Source organism: Nyctereutes procyonoides, unplaced genomic scaffold, assembly GCF_905146905.1.
Source record: "Nyctereutes procyonoides isolate TBG_1078 unplaced genomic scaffold, NYPRO_anot_genome, whole genome shotgun sequence".
In the NCBI taxonomy this organism is placed as follows: Eukaryota; Metazoa; Chordata; class Mammalia; order Carnivora; family Canidae; genus Nyctereutes; species Nyctereutes procyonoides.
The window spans coordinates 60,405,353-60,429,123 of NW_026575052.1; the positions used below are offsets into that span (position 1 = coordinate 60,405,353).

Below are 23,771 nucleotides of genomic sequence, written 5' to 3' on the forward strand. Positions count from 1 at the left end.
TAGGAGAAAAATTTAATATTTCTTAAAAGATCTCCTAAGGTCATCCAAACCATGGGCTAGTGCTGAGGTAGGTTCTGCTCTGTTGCATGGCCTTTGGTTCCCTGCATTCCAAGTGTCATATTTTAATGTTAAATACCATCTTGGTAAGTCAAATGGATTAACCTTCTCTCTAAATAAATTCTTTTTAGTCAACACTGAAAAATTATTGCTCTTCTATTCCACACTTAAGGTTGCCGTCTTTAACCTTGGCTACTTAATGGGGTCTTTCACACTCCTCAGCATCGAGGGTTAGAGCTTTCCCTCAAAATTTCTTAGAAGTATGCACACAAGCAACCCATGAAGCTAAAACCTAGAGAGACTTAGGTGAAAAATGGGATAAGAACATACTGGGTTACCTTGCCTGACGGATTGAAATCCCTCCATAGTTCCTGTGTGTGTTCACATCTAATGACAGGTCCACTGACCACCCCCGCCCAATATGTTTGTCATAATGAATTTCTACTTTGAAGGAAGCTCTTTTTAGTCCCTGGGTTTATTGGAAAATAATGAGGTAGCCCATGAACTAGACTTAATTTATGACTTGTGGGTAAGGGTAGCAAACTTAAGTCAGAGTGCAAGTCACATGAATAGGTAAATGTGTCCATTTAGGTGAAGGAAGGGGTCCCCTCCTGAACTTGTCATTTGACTGTGTTGATTTCAGTGCAAAGGCAGCAATGAGTCTTCAGCCATTTCCACTCTAGCCCGGAAATGCCTACCTGCCCGTGGCGATTCCTCATGAACAAGGCTGTTGAGTTCCCACCATATTCACAGTTATTGAAAAAAACTTCAGAAAGCTTTACTCCTAGCCAAAACCTAAATTCTAATATTATATGCTCCCGTTCAGCCTGAAAGGATAAATTGGAATCAAGAAGATATTAGACTAGATGTCTTCCTTGGTATCACAGAGCATGACCAATAAAAAAGAAAGCACAACATTTGGATATTATTTCGCAACTACTGGACAAATTTATAGTTAAAATCTCTGAAAGCCATGGTATTCCTTTACTGGGGAAGCTCTAAAATCATTTTCAGGGGCTCCCTTTCCCCCACCCTAACTTTATGGGAAAGGATGATTTGATAATGCCTATAAAGGTGCTTTATATTTATCAGAATCTAGCACTAAGGAAATTGAAGCTATTTAGATGGATGTGATCAGTGATTAAGGAGTAAACTGACCACTCTTGGAAGGCGATTTAACACTTTCAGACTTTTAAGATGTCATTTAGTGCCCTGGAAAAGGTAATTTCCTAAATAAGTACTTTTGTAACTTCAAAGAATTAATGACCACCAAAAGTGAGCAAATTATTGCCTTTTTTAGTTTTAGGATCAGGTTTATAGAATTATATCTGAGACCATCCACCTTTCAAAGGGATTTGATTTTATGTCATTGCAGCAACTTAAAAAAAATATCTTGAGAGCAACAGAAAGCCTGGGGCTTTTGTCTGCTGTACGTTTTCAGACACATCTACAGAAGGAATGAGGAAATAGGTTGTGTTGTTTTGTTTTTTTTTTTTTTAATTTTAAACCGCACGTGACCCTTCCTTTCTCATGTCATCATTTTAGAGTCAACAACATCATTAAGCCCTCTCATGCAGAAGCAGTGCCACTGTTTAAATCAAACAATAGTAATAATGACGGTAGCACATATCTAACTTGTGCATAACTTTTAAACTTTACAGAATGTTTTCACATCCCACTGTCTCACAGTGGCAATTATGAATTAGCTATGAAGAGCTTTTTTCTGGTCAACAAGAAAAGCTCTCAGCTGGGCATGAAAACCTCTCTCAGCTCTCACAGTGGTAAAATACTGCCATGATTTGCTCAGAAAGGCTGCGGAGTCACTGTCTTTGAAGATGAAAACAAAGTGCATTTAGAAACAAGATGAAATTTAACCCTAACCCAATTCTTGGGGTCCAGAAAATAAGGCTTTAGCCTCTTTTTTCCTCATTTACTAGAAGAATATCTTGCCATCAAAATTAATTATATATTTGTGAGGCAAATGTTGAATCATATCCAAAGAGATATAGCCCAATAATATAATATTGGGCTATATTATAATAATATAGTATCCTCTCTTGAATATCCTGTAGTTACAGTTCGATTTTACACAAATTTAATGATTTATTGTCCTATCAGCTTTCTGTTATAATTTCATGTGTCTGAGATTCCCCAGCTGGCTTGAAAACTCTTTTAAAAGTCAAGACAGGGCGCCTGGGTGGTTCAGTCCATTGAGCATCTGACTCTTGATTTCGGCTCAGGTCATGATCCTAGGGTTGTGAGATGGAGCCCAACCCTGGGCTCCACACTGAGTGCAGAATCTACATGTCCCTCTCCCTCTGCTCCTCCCCCTGCTCATGCTTTCTCTCTCAAATAAATAAAATCTTTTAAAATAAAAGGTAAGATTCATTCTTGGAGCTATTTTCATGCTTTCTACAGGGATTATTACCTATAGCACACTTAAAACCATTTACACGACCCATGATTTATATAATCCTAGCCTAAAGATGGTAGATTCATGAGGCCAGTGGTTCCCAAACTTGAGTATGGATCAGAATCAACTGGGGAGCTTGTTAAAATGCAACTCTGGGCCCCACCCCCTGAGATTCTGATTTAGGAGGTGTGGAGTGGGGCTGATAATTTGCATTTCTGATGATGCCCAGGTCATGCTGATACTACTGATCCTGAGGCCATATCCTGAGAATCATTGCATCCGATTAATATTTAAAGTCTCCTTCAAATTTTATTTGCTGATATATCAGATCTCTACCAGTTTTTAATTGGAGTTTAGGAGCACAAAGCAACATTACTCATAGAAACAAATGTTGTCAAGTAACTAGCTGCTAAACGCAGAAGTTAAAAGACTTAAAAGAGATCAAGCTGAGCTCCAAATATATCAGACTATGAATGAATAGCTCTAACTGATTAATGATAATAATCATTTTCTAAGTGAGGATGTATTCCACATCATTAGCACAGCTACTACCCAACTTATGAATGGATCATATTCTAGTTTATTTAGTATCTGTTGTTTGAAAACTCAAAATGTTTTTTGCCACAGAAGAACTGCAATAAGCAATCATAGCAAATGTCTCTCTAACTCATAATTCACCCAAAGATAGTTCTAATAATACTGCGGATCCTAATACTGGGTTGCTAAGGGAAACCCTTGGGATTTACGGTGATACAAATCACCACCAACCAACAGGGTTGCCAGATAGAGGGACAGAGAGGAAGGAGATGGAAGTTCTGTTTTGGACACATTGAGTTTCTTTGGCACACTGGGGAGCTATCCACCATGCAGTATTATGGGGCTATGCCCACCTCCACTGAAGTTCACTCAGATTCCATTTGCCCTTCCCTTTTTGTCAGCCAGACAGTGATGAGGGAGAAGGATGTGTCTTCCTTCCATGGCTGGGTCATGACAAAGCACAGTTCGGGGAGAACTGCACGTACTCCCCATATTTATGTGGTTTACGTGGCATAAACCACTGGGGATACTCCTGGTCTTCTTTTTCATAATTCCCATCTTTCTTCTCAAGGGCCAGCAGTGGACAAGCCTACTTAGATATTTCAGGCACCATCACTGTAGCTTTACTCCCATAGGCTTCCTACTATGCCCACAACCCTTCCCTTTCCTTCTTCAGATTTACAAAGAACTAACAGCTGATGGAGGTGTTTTTTGGAACATCCATTCACTTACTTTTCAGGAGAAATCCCAAAGTACTTGATGCTGAGCAGGTCTTCTCCATTGAGGAAGGGAAGCATGTCTGGGAATAGGGAATTAAGGAAATCGGTAGACAGGACCGGGTGGCCAGAGTCAGGACCAGGATAGCTGCAAGGCATCATGAGTTGCCATCAGCCCCTGTAGCCCTGTATCACTCACTGCATGGACTGCCTCAGAACCCACCCCAGATCCCAGGTACCAGCAAGTTCTGTATCATTTGGGGCTAAAGGAATAGAAGAAAGTCATCACCATTGGCAAATCAGAAAGAAAAAGAAATTCCTCCAGCTATCTGATGGGTATTGTTTGGGGTGAACCAGAGCAGCTGTTCCGAGCTGGCCATTTGTGGCCAGGAAATTCCCAAGTACACACACACACATACACAGACACTCTGTGATGCTGACTTCATTGATTATTGATTCATTCTTTCCTACACCTGATTGCACATAGAATTTTAGTCTGTTCGAGTTTGGGTACTTTGAGAAGGAGGTGCCACCAAGAAGGAAATACCCATGAAAGGATTTTATTAGAAGTATCTGTGAGAGAAAATGGAGAAGGAGCTGGAAGAGGCTGGGAGAGTGGCCAGACTGCAGTGCACGGCTGACCCTGAGGGAGAGGAAGGCTGGGTAGAAGTTACCAAACCCAAATCCGACAAAGATTCCACAAGGCTTGGGGGTCCTTGAGTGAGAGCTATCCTGGGTCTTCCAGGAACGGGCTTGTCTTACTATCCCTTCTGTGCCCAATCAGTGGCTGGGAGCAGCTCTTTGGAAGCGTGACCCGGAGCCAGTGTGCTGGTGGATTCAGAACACAGCAGCTGTGGTCCTTGGTCAGTTATGCCTCATGTAATTGGAATGTTCTGGAAGGTGGGTGTGCTTCCACATAGACCAATAGGCAAAGCATCTCAGGAAAATCTAAAAATTGTGCTTTGCAGGGGGCATGGCATGATGATATTGGCTATTAAAGTCAAGAAGAGAAAATAAAAGAAAAAGAAAAATGCTTCATTATCTTTAGTCCTTAGAAAGTGGAGAGCAGAGGTGCCTGGGTGGCTCAGTCAGTTAAGCGTCTGCCTTCGGCTCAGGTCATCATCGCAGGGTCCTGGGGTCGAGTCCCATGGTTGGTTAGGCTCCCTGCTCAGCGAGGAGTCTGCTTCTCCCTCTGCCTCTGCCCCTCCGCACTGTTCATGCATGCTCTCCTTCTCCGTCTCAGATAAAGAAAAATCTTTAAAAAAAAAAAAAAAAAGAAAAAAAAAAGAAAGAAAGTAGAGAGCATCAGTCATTAAAATCTACCATGATCTGAAAATTTTGCCTTAAGCCTACGGGTTCAGCCTCTCTGTCCCTCCAGACTGATATTCAGAGGTGGTAAGAGGAGCAAAATGAACTGCCTCGGCCTCCGTCTTCTCTCAGAGCCGTCAGCCTCAGGGAGGGCGGAGCGGGAGGTACTGGGGAGAGCACCAACTTAATCATTGCTGCTTAATAAGCAAGAACTGGCAGTGCATCTTTTTTTTTTTTTAAGATCGCTAAAACTTTCATTCTTTTGACCTAGAAAAAAAAAATCTTGGCCTTTAAATGTGGAGCACCTAATTTTTCATTTTATAAATAATCTGTATTCCATTGCACGGGGTGGAATGCATAATGATGTTTAGAATACCAGCTGCCACCTAGCGATGTTCCCAAAGTTAAATATACATCTATACATATATCATGCTGTATTTTAAACTATGTAAATAGTTTGCTTTGTGTCTCTTCTGATGTCGAAATGGAGAAATGAGGAGTTACGGTTTCCAAAACTCAAGGAGTACTGTATACTTTATGCTGTTTGTAGGAGGTGGGGGTGTGCGGGGTGGGGGCAGGATTCTTTTAGATAACTTGCTGCTGCCTGTGCATTGTGTTCTGATTGTATCATTCTTCACTCTGTTCTTTTAGGCTGAAAATAATGTGTAACAAAAATGACACCATATCAGCGCATTTTGCTTAAGATACTAGTAGTAAAAGACTTTCAGTCATCAGAGTGGGACAGTTTCCTAAAGTGCAATATTTTCTTGGTAAAGAATCCACTCTGAAGGTCCGACCATTATGATTACTGATAAAATTTCTTTTTTGTGATAGTTAAAGAGATACACTTCTAATGATTGGAGTTAAAATGAATAATAAGGAAATGACTCCAAGGTCTGAAAGACCTTTTTTTTTTCTTGTTAGGAATGAGAATACTTTTAACTGACTCTAATAATACAGAAATGGGATTAACAAAGACTTTGATTTTCTTCTGGGAGGAAGAACAGCTGAGGTTGGGAGTATGATTCTAACAAAAGTATCCAGGGACTGTTTCAAAATGCGGGATTTGCGCAAACCCCAAAAGGTGTGGATTGAATTCCACCAAGTTGCAGGCGAGGGTGGGCCTAATGGGGAAGCAGAAACAATGAGGTGTCTCTAAGGACTGTGACTCACGGGGGCTTCCAGGATTTGAAGGTGCGTTTTCTTAATCGAAATGGAGACTTAGCCATTAAGTACAGCAAATAATTGCCTGTGGATCAACCAGTCTGTCCCCTTGGTTTACATAATAATAAGCAAACTACAAACATTCCTATTTTGCTGCACATACAGAAGCACATTCAATATCGCATGGGCTCCTTGTCTCCCTCTCTGTCCCTTACACACGTGCACACACATACACACTCATAGGCACATTCATGTATTCACTAACCCATTACACAAAAAGGAAGAAATGGTCTCCATAGTTCCTTGCCTCGGAATACATATTGAATACAGATGCATCCCCTACACATCTGAAGTAACGGGCAGCTACTTGAGGTCTGTTTATATAAGCCTCCCCACAGGAGTGGAGATATTTGTCCTCAGCAAAGCTCAATGGTCTGTGGCAATTAAAGATATGTACGTCTAATGGTCCTGTTTTCAACAGGCTGTTGGTGATGCTGGTGTCTGAGGTTACCAATTTGCCACTTAATAATTGTTGCTTAAATATTTGTTTGGGGTGGAGAGCAACCTCCCCCAGCTGCTGCGTGGACTAACAAAGAGGCCTCATCAAGGAACTGAGTGGGACAGCCTTCTGATTAGAATGACATCTTTAGAACGGAATAATTTCCATTTCTGTTATTATTTTTTAACATGACGTTAGCTAGAGAGTGGAAATGTTCTAGAGGAAAACAGCTGAGAAGCTTCTGCTTCTGCAGTCTGCGCAGAGCAAACATGTTTTGGAGAAATGTCTCCTGAATACGCCTGAGCCCCCGTACTCACACTTCCTCTGAAAGCAAGAGATAACTTACGGAGTCCTTGCTTTGAATTGCCCAGGCAAGAAAACCTTTTAAAATAATTGTTTTTAAAAACGATTACCAAAAATACTGATTATTTCATCCCTGTAAGTGGTAAACAGTGATCATCGAAAACCAACTCCCATCTTGTTGTCTAGAAAAAGATGTAGTTCCAGGAAGGTGGAAAATACCGTCTCGTATAGATCTATTATACACCTCTCTTTCCAGGTTCTGGTCTTGCATAAATCTCTTGCCTGAACTCTAAGTTCCAGATTGGATGTGTAATTTTTTTACTCCCAAGATTTTGGGTTGTTTTGGCCAGGTTTGTTTGTTGATACTCTTCAGTCCACCAAGAGGAGACTGCGTGTTTCTTTACCCTCCTTTTCCTTTCAGTAGAAAAGTTGGGTTGTGCAACTTTAGGTATGGGGAAGCAGATAATAAAATAGGGCCCCAAAGTACAAATCAACAGATGGATGAGCGTGTCACTGTGAAGGATCCTGGAGTCAATCAGACATCCTATTCCATGGAATCAGTGACATCGGATGCAAAGGGAACTAGCTAAGAATGAAGAGGCCTGGGATTCCAATCCCAGACGTCCTTTCTTGGGCACACTATGTTCTCAAGCACCTCCACACCTTGTCTTCTGGCTCCTGTCCCTTTGGAATGGCTTGCATTTCTGGCATGCCTATCTTCTCTGCTTCTCTCCTGCTCATTCCAGGCCCAGGTCAAGGGCCACCTCTTGTGAGGAGACCTGCCCAGTCCTTTCCATCAGCCCTGAGCTCCTCTTTCTCTGTATTCTCGTGGCTGGCTACTTTATTTGCATGTGCACACTCCGTAATCCCTCATCCATCTGGTTCCTATCTGCATCTCCGGTGCCTTGTCCCCGCACCTACCCCTTCAACCCACTCTCTCAACCCACCCACATATTTTCGGCTCCTCTCTATCTCTGGTTTTTCCTCCACCCTAAATTTGCACAGAGCTCTTCCATCCTGAAATGTCCTATTGGAGCTACCTCCCCTCTGGTTCCTAGCCTGTGTGTATGGCCTTCCAAACCCAGGTCTCTTGAAAGAGAAATGAATATGCACTGTTTTCACATCCTACCTTCCTATTACTCGGTCCTCTGCTGCCTTGCCTCTGCCCTTCGTGCTCCCCTAAAACTGCTCTGGTAAAGGTAATCAATGACTTACTAATTGTCAAAATGGGCCCCCTATTGAATACTTATATATTGGCTCTCTCTGTGTACTGAGATCACGATTTCTTGTTTAGGGGAGCCCCTGGGTGGCTCAGTGGTTGAGCGTCTGCCTTTGGCTCAAGGCGTGATCCCGGGGTCCTTGGATCAAGTCCCGCATCAGGCTCCCCACAGGGAGCCTGCTTCTCCCTCTGTCTATATCTCTGCCTCTCTCTGTGTCTCTCATGAATAAATAAATAAAATCTTTAAAAACCAACAACAACAACAACAACAACAAAAAACAGTTTCTTGTTTAGGGAAACGGACTCTAGGTTTTCCCAAAATGTGTTCTGAGGAAACTTGGTTATGAGATATGTGAATAGGTTTTATGTAAAATGAAGAGTTCTGTGGTCAGATATTTTCAGAAGCCTCTCTCTATATAATCCTCTTTAAAGATTCATGCTACAAATTAGCAAGGCATTTTTACTTTAATCTGTAAAGCTTATCTTAGATAAAACTAGGAATATCCTCTGAGAAATGCTGCCCTTTAAACCATATTCCCCATCACTGTTCTCTCCTGATTCTCTGATTTCTCTGGCTGTTCTCCTAATTCTCCTCTCTTTCTGTCTCTCTCTGTCTCTTTCTCTCTTTTGTATTTCCCAGGGTTCTGCTTTAACCCACTAATCTTCTTTTTATATATTCTCTCTTTGGGCGAGCTCATCCTCTGTGGTTCAGCGTATCTCCTGACTATCCACGATTCCCTGCCTAGGTCTCCACTTCTGAACTTCCCATTTACTTGAGACTCTATATCCAGTTTTCTACCATACATCTCCCCTGGATGATCCTCAAGCAATTCCGATCTAACATGTCTCCAATTGATGTGATTATTTCCACTCCCACCCACCCCTCGTTTTGCCCTGTTTTTGTTTCTGACTACACGTAAAAACTAGTGGCACCCATTGAATCACCCTTAACATGGAGCACAGTTGATTTTGCCTGTGGCTTCACTCCAGATTCAGTCACAACAGGATGGTCATGTGATGGAAGGCTATGAACGGAGGATGGAGAGTTTCTTTAGTAGCAAGGAATACAGGAACCGGAACCTAGGGAGATGACTAGACAAAGCAAAAGATAACAGAATATGCTCCCAGATGGGGTATGACTTCTGGGGGCCCCAGGTCTCCGTACCACGCCATCTCAGCAGAGTCCACATTCCACTGAGTCTAAGAACTTTCGCCTGTGACATTTTGAAAGGGCATTACACCCTGGCACCCACCCACGCTGGGCTCTTCTAGAGACCTTGCCCGTAAGCCTGCCCACTCACCATGTGGATGAGGCATGGCTTGAGTGGGAAGATCAGTCACTGGCTCTTTAAAGACAATCTTGATAGAAAATTTATGGCAGATTGACCCAGGTTCCCTTCTTGAGTCCCTGGATCCCATTCCCTTTCTCGTTTGGGCTTTCACTGGACAACTGCATTCTTGGTGCCTTCCATATACGTTGTTGTTATTACCTTCTATTTAGACATGCAGTGATTGTAGGGCAGTGTCCGTAAATGGAACATCGTGGACGTAGGATCAGCTACACCTGTGTTTAAATCCTATTCTCCTTTTTCGGCTCCTATGGCTTTGGACAGAGCTGTTGGAAGTCTCTGTAAACTGGGTATAAAAATATCTACCTCACAGAGGAGCCATGAGGATTGAATGAGATAATTCACATCAAGTGCCAAGCACATGGTGGCCATTCAATAAATGGCAGTTACTATCACATACCACGTTGGATTCATCTTTGCCTCATGGACTGGGTCTCCTACATCCATCCTTTCACCAATACTGGAAGCCTACATATATAAATTATGTAGCTCACAATTCTGCCAGAGGATTTTCATCCCAATTAAAAGTTTTCACACAATTTCCTCCCTAAGTGCTAGGAAGGTGTTAAGAGACAGTAAAGCCTGAAACTCAATATTTAGATAAATAAAAAGTACAAGGTATTTAGAGTCTCCATAAGATAAACCGGATTTGGGTTATAAAGCCTTATTTGAGTCTCTCACATAATAAAAATCTATGAAATATAATTGATCAAACTCAAGGAGATGAGGAGTCATACAGACCCTTCTGGGATTTGAACTTAAGGTTTTAAACAGCCTACGCATAGCAAACCTGAAGCTTAGTGCATTAAGCTATGCCCGCTGGCTATGGGATTATATACAGCAATTTACTATTAGTGAAAGGAGAAGAACTGCCTGCTGTATTTCTCTTTTCCCTGGTCCCACCTCTCGACTATGGTGTACGTAAGTTGAGTAGACCATCTTAAAGAAACCTTGGTCCCACCTGGTCAAATTCTCATGGACCGAGACTGAAATTAATTTTCAGTTCACGATGTAGAGTTGAGCTTCTGTTTTTACCTCAAAGGCAAAGCACAGAGTGATTCTTCAGTTTCCGCCTCAAAAATATATCTTCCCATATTGGCAACACACCGTTCAGATCTTTATCTGAAAATGAGGGTTGGCCACTTGATGCAATTAACAGTGGGTGGAGGGTAGAGAAGAAAGCCAGCAGTTTCTAGTGCTCACGAGTAGTAAAACATGGAGCACTAAGTTGACGCTCTCCTCTCTTCTCCCTGTGTGACTTGGGGTACTTTTTATTTAAATGGTTTATTTTCCCCAATGAAAAGATCCAGAGGTCCTTAGTTTCTAAAGCCGGGTCCACAAATTGACCATTCAGTTCCAGTGTTACTTAGTTGTAGGATGGGAACAACATCTTAGATGAGAGATCTTAGACGATAGAGATCTTAGATGTGACTCTGTTTTCCTGAGAAACGTTTGTAAGTGATTGACAAAGACCAATCTGATTATCATTTTAAAGTGACATTTTCAGCAATTTCATTGCTGGAGATTTATCCCAAAGATACAGATGCAATGAAACTCCGGGACACCTGCACCCCGATGTTTCTAGTAGCCATGTCCACAATAGCCAAACTGTGGAAGGAGCCTCGTTGTCCATCGAAAGATGAATGAATAAAGAAGATGTGGTTTATGTATACAATGGAATATTCCTCAGCCATTAGAAACGACAAATACCCACCATTTGCTTCAACGTGGATGGAACTGGAGGGTATTACGCTGAATGAAATGAGTCAATTGGAGGACAAACATTATATGGTCTCATTCATTTGGGGAATATAAATAATAGTGAAAGGGAATAGAAGGGAAGGGAGAAGAAATGGGTAGGAAATATCAGAAAGGGAGAACATGAAGACTCCTAACTCTGGGAAATGAACTAGGGGTGGTGGAAGGGGAGGAGGGTGGGGGGTGGGGGTGACTGGGTGATGGACACTGAGGGGGGCACTTGATGGGATGAGCACTGGGTGTTATTCTGTATGTTGGTAAATTGAACACCAATAAAAATAAATTTATTATAAAAATAAATAAAGTGACATTTTCGCAGGCCTCCTAAACACTCAACAATACCAAACGTACATTTTGCATAGATCATGGGAAGCAGGCCCTTTCACTGTTGTTTTGCAGATAAAAAAGAGTGGGCTTGGGTATTGCCGTCCGGTGACACAGCTGGTAAGTCACTGAGCCCAGTCTGGGACATGGGTCTTCTGACTCTTCTGAGCATCACAGGCTGTGCTGCAGACTCAGTTTGTATCTGCGTTTATCTTTGTGAAGTGAACTTAGTGTCTTAGCTCACGTCAGGCTTGGTGAGTCTTCTTGCTTGGAGCTGTTTTACCCTGCACCCTTCTCACGTCTTTAGTTTCAGGGAGGAGAACTTGAAATCACCTTTAATTTAGTTCCCTTTGACTTTTATCTCCTTTTCTGGGCTCAGGACCTGGTTCCACTTTCTAGTGTCAGGTTCCTGATTGGTCAGATGACACGGCGCCCCTGGCAGGGCTTTGGAGATTGCAGAGCACCTGTGGCTACGAGGATTGGTGATCATCAGCATGATGGCTAACCTTTCAGTTCCAACCACAGTTGCATATCCATTTCCATTGACTGTCACATTCCCTCCTGCCTTTTATGATCTGAATGTTTGAGATTTTCCCTATCTTCCCTTGAGGGAACTCAAAATGCTTCTCGTTTACAACCCTGGGTCCCTCTCTGGGCCCCATCCTGTATGTCAGGCCTCATCATTCACTGCGCATCTTCCAGGTAACTGTTCCTCTATCTGCACTGCTCAGCCGTAGTCTTCTCTGCTGTTCCCATCACTGAGTTATTTTTAAGTGCAGATTCCACCTACATATCTGTGTCCCGGAAAGATATTCCGGCACCTAGAAAGTTCCTGCTGGTTAATTTTCTTCTGTCAGGAGCATTGCCCTGATTTGGGCCAACTCTTGACAGCCTCCCACGGGCAAACACCTGCAGAAACCTGCCGGTAGCCACAGGTGGATTCTGGGCCCTGCGCAGTGTCTGACGCTCCTTTCCGAAGTCGAAGTGAGGACAGAAACTCATTGGTTCTTCCCCAAACTGTTGTGGAGAAGTGAGGGGAGCTTCAGCTCCCCACAAGTCATTTTGTTATTCAGAGGGAACAGCAGGAGCCCAGAACATCTGTTGTTTCAGAGGCGTTTACACAGACACTTAGTGATGCATCAGGTCCGATGGTGTTCGCGTGGTATTTCCAGATACTCTATCAGCAAGGAGTATTTTTAGTCTCTGGGGAATATTGTACATGGTAGACTCATCGTTGACATCTGGCTGGTTCATATGCAGCCACGGAGATCTTTCAAAACAAAACTGTTGCAAAGGATAGTTAAACCCAGAATGTCACTTGGGAATAAAATGTTCCCTTCTCCGACTGTCTTTCCTGGTGTGAAATGTACAAATTTTAAAGATTAGGAGTGAGTCGCTTTAGAGACTCTGAAGCACAGAAATGGAAAGAAAGCATTTTTCTGAATGTCATCCCCTTGCGAAATTATGGGGTGGGGGGAGATTTTGCAGGTTTTTTTTTTTAAAGGGAAACAGAAGAATTTTGTACATTGTATTGTCTTCACTGGGCTTATTATTCAGGTACATCGTTGTCTACTTGGCAGTTCACTGCTGTGTTCCCTGGAATTGGACTCAGCTCAAATCCCACCTCCACCACTTCATAGCTACATGGCCGTGAGCACAGCGGCTGACTCCTCAGGGCTTGGGTTCTTGCTCCATAAAACGGGGCTGTCGGTGGTCCCTGACTCCCAGGATTATTGTCAAGAATAAGTGTCTTCCCTACAAAGAGTTAAAGCCAGTGCCCAGTACGGAGAATGCACTCAATAAATGTTGCTATTTTAGCTGCTATTTTTGCTATTACATGGAAGTGAAAGTACTAAAGAAGGTGGAAGGGTTCTTTCAGAGAAAGGTGGTACATTAGAAGATTCTTTTCTTGAAGTTGATCATAGATTTACAAAAACGTTTCTGTGAAATCACCATACTTGACTCATATCGAAATTACATGACTCAAAAATCAAAACAAAACAACTGCTCTCAAAACATTTCCAGACTTCCCAAGACACTGGTTTTACACCACTGTTCAGTTATTCAGAAACCGAATATCTAATTTTAGCCTAATGCTTGGCAAAAACCCTTCTCTGTCGTCCTTTAACGATTTCACTACCGCCTCGCGGTTCTGATCATTTGAGTCTCTGGGGAAAAACAATCAAATGTTAATCAGACATGATCTGCTTCTTTTTAAAAAGCTGTGTTAAAAAGTATGTTCGCTCAAGATTTTCCTGTTTATATTTATGTTTTTGTCAATGACCTCGATCAGTGGGCAAATTAAGAAGGCAAGACCGGAAGCGTTCCGTGTAACCCTTGGGTCTCTGATGTGGTTTGTGTGTTTTCAAGACATAAAGGCATAGGAGAATGGCAGCTACAAGTTGACCAGCGTCCAGAATAATTGACTGAATTAGAACTCAAAATTGTACCATACGTGCCAAGAATGCAATAGCAACAATTTGGAATATTATAGTAGCTTATGAATGGGGTATCAGAGCCACATCTACCAATTGTCTAGGAAGCAGGGGGCAGGAAGCAATTGGCCAGACTCAACAGCTACTGTTTATGTTGTAGGCTATTACCCTGAGCCTGCAAACGGAATATGAAGAGAGGAGAACAAGTTATTAAAATAGGAAGAGACAGTTGTAAAGCCTGGTGTCCAAGCAATATCAGTCATACTAATGCGTATGAGAAAATTAACAAAAATATTCATGAGCAAGGAGGATCTTATATAAGCATATCGTGTGCCTTTTGAGAAGTTGGGAACCAGTTTTGGCTCCTTGGCAGGACCTCATAGCCCATTTCTAGGATTCCAGGCTTCTTGTTACAAAAACCCTAGAAACTGTATTCCAACTTTCAAGGTCTAGTCAGTTCTCTGCACTTGAAGTTCTTCTATTCACTCTCTGGCCCCAGGTGTGGCCAGCGTTTTCCAGGAGAAAACACGATTGAGACACAGAAGCCTGAGAGCAAGGGAAGTCTGAGGTGGGATGTGCCGGGGGTCCCTCCCACGTACCCTCCTTTATTCTCTCGGTTCCAGGCACGAGCCTCCCAACTGGCCAGATAAGGTGAGGCCCAGAAAGTCACTGATCAGCAGACTTCAGATTGTAAATCCAAGAAAGCATGATGGCAGGGCATTGTGGGCATCGCGTAAATAATCAGTAATGATAATGACAATTATAATAAAAATCACATCAGATTATAACTTTACAATTTGCAGAGTGCTGCCGCTAAAGAGCAAATCAAACTTTATGATGCTTGTAAGAGCAGCGCGACATGGGAACATATTTGGCGAAACTTGGGAATCGGGGGGAAATAGAGAATCGACAATGATAAAGTGAAGGAGGCACATTCTATAATTGCAAGGGTTTTAGTAACTGTCTCCAGGTCCTTTTTGATAAAAAGAGATTTTGTTGTTGTTACCATGGTGGTTTTAGGAAAGCCAATGCACCTTGTTTTTAGAGGGAATGTTGACAGCACTTGTAGAGGCAAAATGAAAGGTGGTAAAGAAGGCAGTGGTCGGTCAACATGAGGTAAACCGGGATTCTAGGCCCCATAATGCAGTGAAAAGATACCGGACTCTTATTTTTCCTGATAAATTGCTCAAAAACAGAAGAAAGAGAGCAAAATGCAAGGAGAGTAAGAAAGAGAAATAGCGGTAGCCTCAAATGTCAGAGAACAGTAGCAACAGAGGGGCAATCACAGATTACAGCTGACCGAGGTCTAAGAGTACAATGCAGGATTGTTAACTGCGGGCACAGTGTTGTACAGCAGATCTCTAGAAGTTTCTCTTCTTGCATCACTGAAACTTTATGCCCTTTGATTAGCAATTAGCCATTTCCTCCTCCCCTCATCCCTGGCAACCACCATTTCACTCTCCTTGTATGTGTTTAACTATTTTAGAGACCTCGTGTAAATGGAGTTACGCAGTATCCATCCTTCTGTGGCTGGTTTATCTCCCTTAGCATAGCGGCCTCAAAGTTCATCTATGTTGTCGAATACTGCAGGGTTCTTCTTTTGAGGGTGAATAATGTCCCACCGTGTGTGTTTGTGTGTGTGTGTATGTGTGTGTGTGTGTATACACATTTTCTTTTTCCACTCATCTGTCAGTGGACAATTTGGTTATTTCCACATCTTGGCTGTTGTGAATAATGCTGCAGTGAATATGAAGGGGCACATGTTTTAAGATTCAGAATGAGTACACAGGAGGGGGATTGCTGGATCGTATGCTAGTTTTATTTTTCATCTTTTGAGGAACCTCCTTACTGCTTTCCATAGCAGCCATGCCTTTTTGTCTTCTCACCTGTTGTATAGAAGGCTTCCAGTTTTTCCACATCCTTGCCATCATTTGCTGTCTTTTTAAAATATGTAACAGCCACCCGAAAAAGTGTGAGGTGATAACTTATCACCTAATGAGGAATCTGGCATGGGGCTCGATTTCACGGCCCTGAGATCGTGACCTGAGCCCAAAACAAGGGTCGGACATTTAACCAACTGAGCCACTCAGGCACCCTGAGTTGTAGAAGGTTTTTTTTGTATTTTGGAAATTAGCTCCTTATCAGATATATGATTTGCAAATATCTCCTCCCATTCCATAGGTTGCTTTTTCACTCTGTGGTTTCCTTGGCTACGCAGAAATTTTTGGACTTTTGTCTTACACCACACACGAGTCAATAATTCAAAATGAATTAAAGACAAACTTAGGACCTTAAATGGTGAAACTCCTAGAAGAAAATGGGTGGGGGGGTTGTGTGACATCAGCCTTAGCAATGATTTCACAGATTTGACACCAAAAGTACAGGCAACAAACACAAGAACAGACATGTGAGACGATGTCAAGTTTTGGTTCGGTTTTATTTTCTACCATTCCCAATGTTTGTGCTGGTGCTCTGTTTTGTTGTGCATTAGGTTTCTCTTCCCAAATCATAGAGTTTTATCTTTACAGATGGGCCTGTTTATTTAAAAGAAGCTGTGTCTTTTTCTCTCTTCTCTCCCCAAATGGTATCCATCTTATTTTACAGAGAATATTATCTTCAAAGACCTTCTTGGATCTGAGACACTGGTACATCTCTATTTTCGCTGTGTGTTACAAAGCCCGCATTCTCTGCAGCCTAGCCCTCTCGTTTACCACGCCGTACTCAGCAAATCTGCTCAGTTGTGCTGGCCGTCTTGCTGGTTCTCAACACCACCAACTGGATCCTGCCTCAGGAGCCAGCGCTTGCTCTTTCCGTGACTGGGATGCTTTTCTGATGGCTCATGTGCTCTCCCTTCTCCCTCTCTCTCTTAGACACTTGTTATTCAAGTCTGGTCTGATATCACCTGCTCAAAAAGGCCTTCTTTCCCCTCCTCCCCCCAGTCAACACAGCATTTATTGCATCTTTAAGATGTCACAAATAAATCTGAAAAATCATCTGGCATCTTGCTGTTTCTGTAGCTGGACAAGTTAGATCTTATTCATCAGCCCTGCTGAACTATTCCTGTTCAGAAACATAGATACCACCCCCAATTTTTCTGATACCCTTGTTTTTAACTCTTGTGGCTTGCTGAGTCAAAGCAGCTGAGCTTGATACAAGTTCAATGTCATTTCCTTCAAGAATTAACTCCTCTTTCTGGGCTTGAGATACTGAGGAAGCAACACCTGGCCTGATCCGAACCCTGCGGATGTATTTTTCAAGCAAGAAATCCTGGGTTTCAACAAGAGAACCATTCTCCCTAATAACAACGTTGATGGGAAAGTGAGCATACACAGACCTCATCCCGTAATGGAAGCCCAGGGTAATGCCCTTGACTATGTTCTGTACGGGACTACAGATAGAAAAGAACTGGCTACTGTTTGCACTGTCTCTCCACCATTTCTCAACTCAGAGCCTCTTCTTTTTCTTTCCAAGGATACTGAGTTCTACACTGATGTGATTGAAGTCACTCTGCAGGGTTTCCCGGGGGCCTTTCACAATAACAATGCATCCCTTCAGAGTGATGTTGAAATTTTCTGGAATGTTGATGGTCTGATTGCTGAGAATCATCCTCCTTCTTGCAGTAGATACGGCAAAAAGCAGAAAGGCCTTCTTTATCAACATATATAAAGTATCCCTTAATTCACCCAATCCCCTCTCATCACCTTTGCACTTCTTTTTTCTTTATTTTTTTTATTTATTTATGATAGTCACACACACACAGAGGAGAGAGAGGCAGAGACATAGGCAGAGGGAGAAGCAGGCTCCATGCACCGGGAACCCAACGTGGGATTCGATCCCGGGACTCCAGGATCGCGCCCTGGGCCAAAGGCAGGCGCTAAACCGCTGCACCACCCAGGGATCCCTCTTTTTTCTTTTTTTAAAATTTTAATTCCACTACTCACTACTTGTCTTGGGATCACATGTTACTTTGTGCATATCTACACATAGGTTTTTATAATGAAGATTGTCACAAAATCCTGAACTACTAGCCCATGGGGGCTATGGGTTAGTGGCCCATCAGGGTCCTCATGCTTCCTGACAAGTCAACTGAATTCCCAGAGCTGGTGTATATCAGCTGCTCAATAAATATTATTAAATAAATAAATGAATGAATGTTTCCTAATTCTCTCAAACCTTTCTTCTCATTTGGTTTCCACTTCATTATATAGACTTCTATAAAAATCTGTAATAAATGATACTTTCTCTTTAGTCAGTGCAGATATTAGAATGATCTGATTTGTTGAAAAGCTGAATGGGGTATGAACTCACTACACTGGGCTCACCTGTCAAAGCATTTATTGGCTTTTACCATCCACTTAGCAGTACTCTCTTGCTGCATTTTGAGAGTACTAAAAAATAATAGCCAGAAGAAGAAGGATACGTGTAGTCTGATAGTTGGGCAGTCAGTGTCTACAGTAATTTGCACAAGTTAGTAAGTACTCCATAGGTTGGCATCTCTATTTTTAGAACACTGAGTTTCTACTCCTGCTTTATAAACAAAAAAAAATATATATGCATCATAGTCTATTGTCCATGGGTGCATTATTTTCACTGAGACTCTTAGAAAACGTATAAGTATTTTGAACAGCGCTGGCCACAGCTACTCCCCCTTTTTAAGGCTTCACTGATTTTATTGCATTTTGCACTCACCTTTTCCTGCTGAGATAGCATAGAAATAATAATAGCTAACGTTTTTGTGCACTTTCTATGTGCGAGGCATTGCGCCAAGCCCTACTCATGCATTTCCTCATTTAATCCTCTCTACTCTATTAAGCAGGTAAAATTATATTATTCTCATTTTAGGACTGAGAAAACTGAGACTTAACAGCAGCCACACAGTTCCTCAGGATTTAAACCTTGGCCTGTCACATTTCCAAGCCCCTGCTCCTGACTGCTTTGTGGACCATCTCTTCCACTTACTGGCATGCTGGCCCTCAAAATTTTATGCACTTGGATCACACAGAAATCATCGAAAGAGGGGTAGGATGACCCAGAACCCTCCAAATGCATGCCCCTAATGTTAAATTTCTCAAGTGACAAAACCAGCTCCCAAACTAATAGGAAATATATGAACCTGACTGTCTCGGGGGGGAGGGAGGGTGCAGACTTGAGGTTAATCTAGCAACATCTGGGTTGCTGGAAGAAATGGCAAAATAGAACCCAGTCCTGCCAGGCTGACAGCCTCAAAGAAAGGGAGGGAGGCCAGAGTATGTAGCAGTGAGGTCCAGGAAAGTGCTCCTCCTCGGATCAGAGGATGTTAAGAAAGTATACCTAACACCTTCTTATTACCTTGTACTTTCAGCTTTGATCTGAAGGGAAGAAGTTGGTTCCGTCTCCAGACCAGATTCATTTTATGACCTGAGGCATATTCATTCAGGCAGCTGGAGTATTACATTTTCCCCGCAGCTATTTTAAAGCTAATTAATGTATCAAGCACTTTCCAGTTTTCCCATTCTTGTTCGTAACTACCCCCAAATCTTCAATTTCTAAAACGGTTTTGCTTTTGAAGTTACTTTCATTTCTTTGGGCCTACCAGAGCTTTCCTCAATTTTTTTTTCCATGGTGGAAATTTTATGGGAATACTGTGCTTCTCCATTTACGCATTTAAATGGTCAAAAAGTATGTTGCCGGAGTTATAGGCTGAAGAAGTCCCTTACCCCAGCAGTTCTGCTGTAGGAACAGGGTTATTAACCCCTCACTGACCCGAAGGCTGCATCTTAACCCGACAGGTTGGCTGAGGTACTGATTATCTCCAGGTTTTCAGAAGATAAATTCAGACATACAGGCTCATACAAGATGAGAATATTCAATAAAATTAGCGATACACTTGAATGATGTACTTTACACATTTTTTACTTTACTACCACCCATTCCCACATATGCACACGTCATAGTGAAATCAACTAAGGGTGTTTGGGGGGGAGGGTCTTCATAAGTGATATGTACCTAAGTTGACACTTCCTCCCTGACCTAACAGCGAACTTGAGGAGCGAACACATATATAGCACAACCGTTCCCCTGCACTCGGAAACCCAATCTACAATTTTTATTGTCTAGAAATGCCCAGTGCTCTGCTAGGTGCTATTGAAGATACATATTTTTTAATGTAGGCTTTGAACCTTGCCCTCAGTGATTTAAAAACCAGGCTTTCAATTTGCATGTAACCTCTGTGTTCAGTTACTGAGAGTGGAGCATGGAAGTCTCCTCTATGGGAGTTGACTGATTTTTTTTAAGACCTCAGGGATCGAGAGATCATGATAAGGAATAATAACACTTATGAAGTGTCTATTACATGACGGGCCCTTGACATCTCTTCAATTATTTTATCTTTGCAATGTGCAAGTAAGGTTTGCATCAACCCTGCCTTACAGATGGGGAGGTGGGAAGCTTGCTCAAGGAACCACAGAGAGTCATTGAGTCGGAATTGGACTCTTGGCTCTGTCTTACTCTAAAATCCATCTTCTTTAAAGCACACTTGACATCTGACCATAAAATATAAAATTAAATAAAGTTTGGATAACTGCTTAATATGATCAATGTAGGTGGCCAAATAAAATAAACTAGAATCTAAAATAGGTATTTTGCTTTGACTAATTTGGCTTATTTAACCGTCTTACAGTTACAAGTTAAAGGGATAATTGTAAAGTCTCTAAATTACTTTAGGTTATGTGGACATAAGCCTGATGCTGTTTTATTCTGACTCTAATTATATTTAATTTCATATTCCTAATAGCTCTTGTCTAACGGGTGTCCTAGAGGATAGGGAAAGGTATATTTTCAGCTTGTCCTCGGTTGTGTATGTTCAGTAATCCTTAGAACAGGACATGTGTCCTCCTCTAAAGACACTCCATTCAGAAAAGTCAGGCTTACAGATACATTAGGAAATGATTTGCTCACAAAACAACTCTTCTCTCTTAAAGGGATTCACCACAAATTTTGTTTAATCAGTCAGACTCTCTAGTATATTTAATATAGTATTTTAATAAATGAATGTCGATGATACTTCTTTTAAGAAATATTTCTGTTGTGTTAAGTGGGGCACGTCTGTCCCTAGAATTGATCAAATGTTTGTCCTAAGGTAGAGCACAAGATACTCTTTTCATGTGATCTCATTCATTCTTGTAATAATTTTCACGGCAAACAGGGACAAATGCAGAGATGAAGAGAGCCAGGGGTGTGAGTGTCTTCACCCAAGTTTATTCCAACGACCAACATTGCAAACCTTATGAAACTTTGGGAGGAAATGTAGTAATATGTTGCCCCCACTCCTTCCCCATCTCCCAAAGAAGCATTTTGGAATTAGGTAAAATTTATTCTATATATAACACATATGAAGATGTTTAAACTGTAATTGCGATTTGAAGGAAATGTTCTTCCAGCGGAACGAAGATTGACCTACTCAGGAATATTAAAATGTACAGGGGTTCACATTTTTGTGATAGTATTTTATCATTTTGAAGACTTATTCTTAATAGACCCCCACATTACATTTCAGTAAAGTGGTTTCATTTTCTTTAACAACCATTAATAGCTATTAGAGGTAAAAAAAAAATAAGGCTTTATATAGATCATTAAAGTACACTTAAGTAATATGTAATTGACAATTAAATCAGCATGGCAATGCATTATCATAAGTTTGATAGATCTGCCTTTTCTAAAGTACCTAGAAGAAAGGGCCCTTTGTAAGACACCCCACTACAGACTATTCTTGCTCTTTAACTGATCACAAAGAATACATTGTGTTCTTGGTACATGTATGTATGTGCTCGGTAATCATCTTTATACAAGTTTGCTTTTGTGAGGATTTTGATGCAGTGTGTGGGAGCTGGGTTCATGCTAGAAATAGTGTTCTTGGCAAGATTTGGAATTAGCAGCAGCCACCTCTAACCCTGACTCTTTTGTTATCATAATATGTAAAATAGTTGGAGCTTTCTTTCCACTCTGAAAGCCCAGCATCCCCATTCTCTTTCCTTCAACATTCCTTCACCCCTCTGAAGGCATAAATGTGTGGTCATGAGGCTGGGTCCCGGTGCTACTAAATGATGGCCACACTGATGATGTGTGCCCCTCTTTCTGGGCAGCCAACGGACATTGACCTTATCCTATCAAGCCATAGAAGAAGCATGTGGGCCATGTTTGGGAAATTAGGACTCTACCACCCACACCACCCCCAGGAAATATGTGGACGTACCATCCAGAAATTCTGGTTAACACAGTTTCTACACTGAGATCGAAATATAAACACATAACTGCATTCGAGAGGGAATTCTAATCATTCCCATATTTTTCCCCAGGTGAGCCTTCTAAAAACTTTAATTGATTAAGTCCCACTTTTCTTCATTTCCTTATACCTATAGCAACAATGGAATTAATTTAGTGTCAACTTGAAAAAATATAGAATACATTCTCTGTATTTCAAGCTATGAAGAAGGGAACAAATTCAAAAGATTAATTTCCATCTAATTTGCCAGACTCTGAGATAGGTTAACGTACCGATACAGTTCCACACACCCCTCCCCCCCACTATCTTATTTAGGTATTTCATAATCTGGACATAGTCAAGTTTAATGTGAGTCTGATTAATCTTGGAAAGATTTATCTGCTTTACTACATATTCCTACTATTATTTAATTTATGGGTTTTATGGGATTTTATGTGAAATAAATGTATCACATTAAAAGTGAAAAAGCATGATGGGTGATTTTTAAGTAGTTTTAAAAATATTGAGATTAGTTACATATTGATACCCAATTAGCAGAAATTAATATTTTAATTTACCTAGGAAGGAGAAAGGAGTCTCCTATAATCAGAGTGAGTTTCTTTATGCTGTAGTATAGTTCTATGCACATGACAACTTCTGGGTGATTTTTTAAAAATTAAGTTGAATTAATGAATTCAAGGAGTTTAAACCACACTTAACGTGACTAGGGCACAGCTGTACTGGGCGATTCAGCTGAACTCTCCATTCCTACCTCACTGCAGCCTGGCCAGTCTGGCTGGAAGGAACGTGTGAGATAGGTTCGCAGCCAGAACCCCAGGGGCCATGCATTCCTGGTGCCATATATGAAGGGTCCATATGAGATTATTAAAGAGAGGCACTGTCCTCACAGAAGGGCCCCTGCCCTGAGGACTTTCAGCAGTAGTAGGAAGGCACAAATCCAAGGGATAACTGATGAATATGTCAAGAGAATGCTGTGGAACTGTATAAATTGCTTATTTTATGGGAAGAAGCTGAAAGTCACTGATTTTCTGAACGTCGGCCATGGACAGACTTCTTGGCAAAGGTGATCTTTAATTTTCCAATCCCGCCATCTCAATTTTATTCTACTACTTGAAACACATTTCATGGTATTAATGAAAGAAATTAAGATTGACAAGACTATGGAGACTCCTGACTGCAGAAACCAGGCAGCAGGGTGGCCGGTAACTTTAATGCATCTGGTCAGTCGGCAGTGAAAAGATGCTAACACACCTAGTAGTGCCTCAAACCTCACTAATTTTTTTTTTAAGATTTTATTTGTGTGTTCATGAGAGACACGGGGAGACAGGCAGAGACACAGGCAGAGGGAGAAGCAGGCTCCCTGCAGGCAGCCCAATACAGGACACTCAACCACTGAGCCACCCAGGCGCCCTGAAACCTCACTAATTCA

General features: G+C 41.7%; 1 protein-coding gene and 1 pseudogene across 3 annotated transcripts in view; one reads left to right on the forward strand and one right to left on the reverse strand.

Moving 5' to 3' along the window:
- CELF2 (CUGBP Elav-like family member 2) overlaps positions 1-23,771 on the forward strand; it is an 812,543-nt gene that overhangs the window by 450,485 nt on the left and 338,287 nt on the right. The window lies entirely within an intron of this gene.
- Positions 17,137-17,688, reverse strand: LOC129513559 (60S ribosomal protein L9-like; annotated as a pseudogene).